General features: G+C 40.9%; 1 pseudogene; it reads left to right on the top strand.

Annotated features, from left to right (window-relative positions):
* Positions 1–6,592: 6,592 nt before the first annotated feature.
* Positions 6,593–7,721, top strand: LOC110082023 (transcription termination factor 1, mitochondrial-like; annotated as a pseudogene).
* The last annotated feature ends 943 nt before the right edge of the window (positions 7,722–8,664 follow it).

The raw sequence follows: 8,664 nt of genomic DNA, 5'->3' as shown, positions 1-8,664 counted from the left end.
TAATTACTCGGATTTTAAATACTGTATTAAATAGTAGCAGTAGTAGAATTAACTAATTTTTAGTTCAGTATAAAGCCGATTTAAAAAAGGAGTCCTAGTAAAATTAGATAAGATCTAGGACATTTTATTAATTTAAACAATATTTATTTAAATTACGTCTCAATAGGGTTATGTAGAGAAATCGTCAGTGAAAGTAGTCTTGATTTATACACTGATTTATTGGTTAAACTTGATAACTGTTTAAATATCGAATAAAATAATAAATTTTCAATAGTCCAGACTTTCACCACCATCACCTGTGGTAGGTAGTCAGAAACAGGAATTATCTCTAAGACACATTTATATCCGCAAACACTTGTAATATAAAACACATACTGTACATTTATAAATTTAAGTATCAGCCTGTTTGGGAATGTCCTCATTTCATATCTTTCAGTATCAAGTTTTGAGGCATCTTGAATAACTGATTCATGAAGGAGGGTTTACTTAATGAGATTCTGCAAGTAGGGGAAGCTGCATGCCTGGAACATGTGATAGGGCTGCAGATATTGCTATGGCATGCCAGATATTACTCCCCTCAACCAAGCAGGGTGGTCCTGGTGGAAACAAGATTAGTGGTCTGTGTAGAGGACCACAGGATTTCCAACCCAGATAACATAAAGGGAATGGCTAGGAGTGACTAGCAATGATTATAAGTGAGTACAGTTGTGTATACTTTTCCGATTTTTTAAAAGATGCAGTATAGTAATCCATGGTCAGGGTGGGTGTGCAGCAAATCCTAAAATTTTGAATCTGATTTAAAGTACAGTACATAATACTTCTTTTGTGTACTGTATTATAAAACTGGAGAACAATTGTGCTGTGAATAGTGTAGGGTTCAGGAGAACTGGGTTCATGGCCATATGTTCTGAACATGACAGGTAGAACAACATTTGTAAAATCTATACAACCTGCTTCTGTAAATTGGTAGATCATTTTGGCTCCTGGTATCATTTCCACATGCTGTGGCCTATGTATGTCATTCAGGGTAGTTTTGTTCAATCTGTACATAACAGTTGAATTCCAAAGAGTGTTCTTTATCTTTAAAAATACCTGTTCATGTGCTATATCATGCAGGGAGTGCCCCCAGATCGCTTTACACCTAAACCTGTGGAGAAAGTTCTCCCCTTAATGGTGCTTCCAATGGGAAATAAATTAGTTCTGGCCCATACCCCGTTCCCCAGTAGTAGGCATCCTTCAGTCTCGAGAGACCATGGTAATGTGCTCAGCATGGAAGACCTTGAACAGCATCTAGTGTGGCCGAGAAGGCCAATTCGAGAGTGACAATCCCTTCCACACTGAAGACAAATACAATCTGTCCCTTGTCCAGCTCCCTGATTTTGCTCCCTGATTTCCCATTCCCCACTGCTGATTTATTTAACTGGAAACAAGATCTTCCACCATATCGAGAGGCCCTTCAGAAGTGCTGTAATTCATGGCCTCAAACTAAGAGTGCCAAAGGCTGTGAAACTTTCACAGAGTATATGAAATTGTTTAAAAAAACCCACAGAATCCCCAAATTAATTCCTGACAAGGCTCAAGGATGTTTTTCACCGGTACACACACCTTGATCCGGATTTGCTACAGGTGCAGCTCCAAAAGCACCCAGCCATGTGTGACTGCAGCCACTGAACTGCCTGAGTCCTGCAGCTGGTCTGGTCAGACAGCTATGCATCAGCTGTAGCACAGCTACACAAAAGCACTTTGCACATGTCTCTGCTGTCTGTCTACTCATTGTCTAAGATACGAGGGTGCTTCTGAGGAGAGATACCTGCTCAATAAAATGCTATGTACAACAACTCTGAGTCAAGTTTCTTTATTAGACAAGGTAGCTCAGGGCCATGCTCCTAGGGAAGGATATTGCAGGAAAAAGGGAGGGACACAAACCCTATTTTCATTGATAAGGGTGGGAAGGAATGCATGGTTTGCCAATCATGGGTACAGGCTGGTGCCCTAATCATCAGTCAGGAGGTAGGGGATGGCCAAGATATCACTGGGATGGATACAAGCTGGCCCCACCAATCATGAGCCAAGAGGCAAGGGTGGGAGGGATTCAAATTGCCCCCCCCAGTCATGAACCAGGAGGTAATGGGTAGGTGGATTGACAGTGGTAGGGATTCAAGTTGGCCCTCCAATCATAAGCCACAAATTTAGTATTGTAGAAGGGACCCAAGCTGCCCAATCATGAGTAAAAACAGAAGGGAAAGTCCAAGTGCAAACTCAATATTACCCAACCAGGAAGGAGAGCAGCGAGATGCACAGTGAAAGGGCCAGGACTTGAACTGTGTATAGGTATGTAGAATTGTGTAGAGTTGTGTCAGATGGACAACAGATTATAGGATCCCTGGAAAGCACAGCCTAAGAATTCTTGCCTGAAGTATAACTTTACACAGCTCTAGTCACTAACCTTGCTGCTAATCATGAGCTAGGGTAGGGGGAAGAGGGAGTTATGTGAAGCCATCCTATAGATCAATAAACAGGTTTTTTTTTTTTGCTGCCTCAGACAGTGGGGTGGGTGGACATTTAAATGAGAAAAAGGCAGATGTCATGGGGGCACTCTGACTGCACCAGATGCACCAGAAGGGGCTTAGCCTTCTACAGTGCAAACTGGTGTTGCAATGGGTTTCATGGCAGCTGCAGAAAGGACTTGCATTTGGGGGAAATAGCACACTGTACCTTTAATAGGCATCTCCCTCTTAAATGTGAGAGTCTGATTCAGCCAGCCTAAGGCCAGCCTGGCTAGTTAGGATTGTGCCCTAAGTCAGGACGAGAAAAAGAAAGAAATATTTATTTTAGTGCTAACATTTTCTGAATTTGGACCAGGGTTCTGTGACATAAATAGTGCTTTGAATGGCAATTAGTTCTCTAACATCTTCTAATATTCCATTCTTGACTCTTGACCTAAAAAGGAGTAGGTAAATAGCTCCATGTCATTTACTGATAGTTAATGGATGCTCATTTGGAGATGCTACTTATCATTTATGAGCTTATAAGAAAAAAAAGCAAAACAAAACAGCCTGACAGCAGCCCATGCAGAAGTATTTATGATCCACAGGATAAGACTTTTATTTCACTCTTGCAAGCAGCCTGGTTGGGCTTAAGAGTGTGAGAGACATTTAAATAACTATTGACATACCAATGAGGACATAATGAGAGAAGGTGTCACAGGACCTCTGAGGTCACATGATTGCTGTAGCAACAGTGCTGTATGTTCTTGACAGTTGGTCTTTGCCCACTTGCTGCTTTCCTGCCTCAACAGCCATTGGGAGCAGAGTGAGTTAGAGAGACCTTGGCTTTTCAAAATTACTTACATTTACCTTTCATCCAGGCTTAACCGTGGACTTTCTCAGCCATTCAGGTTCATAGTTCATAGTTTGTAGAGATGTATGTACTCTGTATCAACGGACAAGATTGCTTCCTGTTTTGTCTATAGCTTTGGAAACTACATTAAGGCGTTGCCTGGGTAATGTAGGTTTAAGGTGATGAGGTCTGGCAGGGCAGTTGATGTGGTACTTTTGAGAGGTTGCTATTTTTTTTAATGGAGATAAATGGGTTTGTTAGGGGGCAGCCAGATGTAAGCTGGATTTCAATAACAGACTTCCCACACAGATGGGAAAGAGTAGCATTTGTGGGGGTCCTTTTCTGGGTGCCCTCTTTCTGATGGAGCCGTGGGTATAGTTGTCGGAAATGAAACAGAAATGTTTCAGTTCTGAAACATTTGCCCACTCTGCATGATTAATCTGTGTATTTCATCCCTAGCATTCATTAGATTGTATTCAGTTAATCTCCTTCCTTAGTAACCATAATTAGAAAAAAAAGTTTTTGTTTATGTTGTTCAGAAATGATCTCTTTACATATTGTGTCTGAACAAACAGCAGTATAGAGAAGTGGTTCTGACATCCATCCTAGAAAGAATCTCAGTGTGTCAGGACACTCTAAGATATTATGGTACACTTACAGGCTTGATTTTGAACCAATTTTATTAAGAAATGTTATTGCTTTAGTGAAATAACATGTAATTCACTTCTTAGTTATTGGTCTCTGGTTTTCATAGTAAGCAACTTGCAAGGTCACAATGGTTGAACAGTGTTTCACTTGAAAATATAAAAATGAACAATGGGGTGCTGTCTTTATAATGAACAATGGATTGTAGCTACATAATTAAAAGTTAGAGCAGGGGTGGCCCAGCGCAGCTTCCTTAAAATGAAGAATGCAGTATAGGGCAAAAGCTTAGACTTGGGTTTGAGGATCCATCCTGTTTGGTGTTTTGTGTTCTCAGTGGTATTATGCGGTATGGAGTCGTGGACTTTTAAGACGGACTAAAAAAGACAGAAACATTTGAAATCTTGGTTTCTTATGTGATGCTAAGACTTTCCTAGAATGAGAGCCCCAGGTGAGTCAGTCCTGGCGTGGTCCCTTCCAAATTCCCTTGAGACAAACTGGCAGGCAAGCTGCTTTCTTGCTACAAAGCATTAACATTTATTAACTCAGTCCTGAAAGGGGCAACAGGTATAACTTCAGTAGGTGTTTCCCTTCACCAACAGGGTGAGGAAGGGATTCCAAGAACTTTTGTTCTTTAAGGGGGACTTCCCCCCTTCTATATGCCAGAGGTTTCCTCCCTCATTCTTTAGACCTGGTGTGGACCACGATGGCAACAACACTGACTGTGGTGGCAGGGGCTCCCACCTCCACAAATCTTCTCCCTCTGTTGTTCCCCAGGGTTCCCCTTGGACCTCCGATCTGGCTTGCAATAGACCCCCGTCTGAGGAAGGGAAGTCCCACTACTTCTTGGCTCATTGTTCCTCACTGCTTTTAGGGCCAAGGCTTGCTCCCGCTTTCTTCTCTCCCTTTTTTCCCTTTCCTGCCATTAAGAGGGCTTTTGGAGTACTTTCTTCTCCTCCTCTGCTTCTTCTCCTGGCACCATGAGTTTTCCCATCTCTCCACCAAAGGACTTTCCACATTCTATCCATTCCTACTCTTCTGGTAAGCCCTTTTCTTGCTTCCTTTTGCTCTCAGTCCTCTGCCCCCTTTCCTCTGTCTGTGTTCTTATATCCCTCTTCCTCTGTTATTCTTGCCCTCAGTCATCTTTTCCTCCCTTCCTGCCTTTTCTTCTAAAACCAGTTGGTCTTTTCCTCCCAGTTCTTCTGGTCTTTTCCAGCTCTTATCTTAGACTCCAGCTGCTCAACTTGGTCCCCCCCTTTTCCTTGGTAGAGGGGATGGCACACAGGCAGGAGGCAGCTTCCTCTTGCTCCCTTTCTCATGGTATTATAAAATAAAAATAAAATAGTGTGTTCACTGTGGTTTCTGAAATTTTTCTTATGAGCAAACATGGTTGCCTTTGCTTCATGCATCAGTGAAAAATGTAGTTCTTAGTTCTGTTTTACAGATTCACCTAACAGTACAATCCTAACTCAAAGAGGTTACGAAGTGGTAAAAGCTGCTGCTTCTACCAGAAATGGCCTCCTAATTGGTGAAATACCCTTATGCTAGCAGAACTGTCTTCTAGTGGATCTCAATGGTAGTAATTTGCTGGCATAAGAACACAAATAAAAAGAAAAAAGGGTGAGGGGACAGAGAAGAGGTTTGGGGAATGGAGGAACCAATTCATTCCAGATCTCAGCTTCCTTCAGTCTATAGGCCCGAACTCAATGTGGACACAAAGTAAGGCCAAGGTGAAGGGAGTCCTAAGTCATTTCCAATATCTCAAGACTGGGTTTAGAATCAGCCCAGCTTCAGTTGTCCTGGCATCAGCTAGTTTAGATTGTACTATAAACGAATGTAGGTCTTATTGAAACCATTGGAGTAACTAGTGGTGCAACCCTATGAATGTGTGAAGGGGATTACCTTATTAACTGTATAGCATAGTAGTCTTAAACTGGATCTGGCCCATTGAGATGGGTTGGTGATTTGTTGCTTGTTCCATTCATACACACAATGTTCAAATATTTTACCACTCCCACTTAAGTACATAAAGCATAGTGTATGTGTACAGCTGAACCGGGGTTCTCAAAATTTTTGAATGTATCTGTCAGGAAGGAGTACCAATTATTTTGAAACAGTTAACATTTGATTTGGTCTTGGATATTAATTTTTCCAAATATGCTCAGTAAGAAATGAAAAAGGCTGGATCATGGATCTGGAACCACCTTCAATAAGAATGTTATTAGAAGACCCTGAGAATTTTATATAATATGAGAGTAATATTATGATAGTAGTCATATTATATACTAAAAGCCGTATAGGAATGGTTTGAATGTCTGAAAGATGGTTGGAATTTGGGGGGACAATTTGGAAGACACTAAGAGGTAAAAAACAAATAATTGTAAGCAAAACATGTAACATGATGTTTGACAAGCACAAACAATGTAGATAGATTGAAAAATTAATAAAACGTTTATTAAAAAAAAGAAATGAAAAAGGAGAATTATTATAATTGCTAAAATGTTTTATTATACCTGTTCATAATAATCTTTTTCTCTGTTTTTCTAAAGTTCCTGAAACATTTGGAAATACAATTTTATTTAGAGATTTCTAGTGCCTGCTTACTGTCATAATGAGAGGGCTGAAGAACATGAAAAACAAATTACTTTCCAGTAGGAATATTTCTTGTCTTACTGAATTGTCTAAGGAGATTATTTTCAGAAGCACATCACCAAAGTTTCTTTGTCTTAAAGCTGATAGCACCATTGATAAATCAGCAGAAGAAAATGACATATTAGCACTCTGACCACTTTTGGTGTGGATGTTAATTTGGTAAGGAAATGGCAACCTGGTGTTCTCAGGAAAAACACTGTAAATTGTGATCTTCAGAAATTTTTGCACATGAAAGGGTTTTGTAGAGAAACCACTGCCACTATAATCTCACGTTACCCATGTTGCATCACCTGATCACATAATTCTCAAAAATTGCTGGAAAAATTCAAAAAATATTTTGAAGAGTGACTTGGACATTGTAAAAATCCTGGAGCATTCTCCTGAGTGCTCTTTTCGTTCTCAAAATAATGAGAATGTGGAGGAAAATGTTGCTTTAATTTCTTCTCTTGGACTAACTTCCAAAGATCTTGCCAAGATGCTGATCTTTGTTCCAAGGGCATTTTCCAACACTGTGGTGCTCAATGAACAAACAGTAGACCTGTTGAGGCAGATCTACATAGATCTTTGTGGAGAAAATCCAGCTCATTTTGTAAAGCAGATAATTTCTAAAAATGCCTTCATCCTTCTTCACAGCAGCAAGCAGGTGATGGCTAACATTCAGCTACTGAAATCATATTTACATCTGGAGAATGAGGAATTAAGGATGCTCTTGCAAGGTGAAGGAGGTGATATGCATCTCTCCAATGAATATATACCTTAAAAAGAACCTTGCAACCATGAAAAAGAAATTCTTATTTCACAGATGCACTGAAACAGATGCCATTAAATTTTTCTGTAAGCACATCTATGTTCTGTACATTTCTGCCCAGAAAATAAATGATAAAATAGATAGTATCCTACAGGCAAATAGTAATCTTCATGAAATACTGAAAGGCTCTCTAGTTCTTGACAAAAGCATTAAAACTTTAAGTAGTCAAACTGATGCGCTGAGAAAAGTAGGTTATGATTTTGAAACCCAGACTATTGGGATCCTTAGACTAAGTAAACCAAGATTTAAAGCTACATTGGAAAAGATTCAATGTATGTAATGAAAGATGCACAGATACATTTTATGCCCCCCCCCCAAAAAAGAGAAAGCAAAGTTGGTTGGAGAAAAAAATCACCAAAAATGTGGTTTAAAAGTAAACCAACCTCACAAGATTTTTTTAAAATTCAGAATTGTGTAATGATTATCAATAAAAACCTGGAGTGCTCTGGTCCATGGGGTCACGAAGAGTCGGATACAACTTAACAACTAAACAACAATGGCTCGATACTGTCCCCCATGCTGTTTAACATCTATATGGAACCGCAGGAAGAGGTCATCAGGAGCTTTGGGCTGAGGACTAGCAATACGCTGACAACATTCAGCTCTACTTCTCATTTTCCACCAATCCAGGTGAGGCGGTTTCTGTGCTGAACTCATGTCTGGACCTGATATTGGACTGGATGAGGGTTTCAATAAATTGAAACAACCCAGACAAGACGGACGTGCTGTTAGTAGGTGCTTCGGCGGACAGGCTGGAGGGCCATTTCCCTGCCCTGAATGGGGTTACACTCCCGCTAAGGGACAGGGTCCACAGCCTTGGGATGCTCCTGGACCCCAGTCTAACTCTGGAAGCCTGGGTGGACTCGGTGGCCAGGGGCACCTTCCTTTAGCTGCGGAAATTGTACCAGCTACGGCCCTACCTGGACTAGTGGAGTCTCATGACAGTTAAACACGCACTGGTAACATCCCGCATAGATTATTGCACTGCGCTCTATGTGGGGCTGCCTTTGAAGATGGTCTGGCAACTGCAACTGGTCCAGAATCAAGCTGTGCGACTGGTGAGTGGTGGGGCCACTAGGGGACATATCAAGCTGATTCTGATTAAATTACATTGGCTACCAGTTGCTGCCCGGGTCCAATTCAGTGCTTGTTTTGACATATAAAGCTCTAAACGGTTTGGGCCCTTGATACCTGAAGAACCGCCTCCTTCCATATGAGCCTAC

This window comes from Pogona vitticeps, chromosome 4 (assembly GCF_051106095.1).
Source record: "Pogona vitticeps strain Pit_001003342236 chromosome 4, PviZW2.1, whole genome shotgun sequence".
In the NCBI taxonomy this organism is placed as follows: domain Eukaryota; kingdom Metazoa; phylum Chordata; class Lepidosauria; order Squamata; family Agamidae; genus Pogona; species Pogona vitticeps.
The sequence above is the reverse complement of the archived record's forward strand: the minus strand, read 5'-3'. Positions and strand labels throughout refer to the sequence as shown.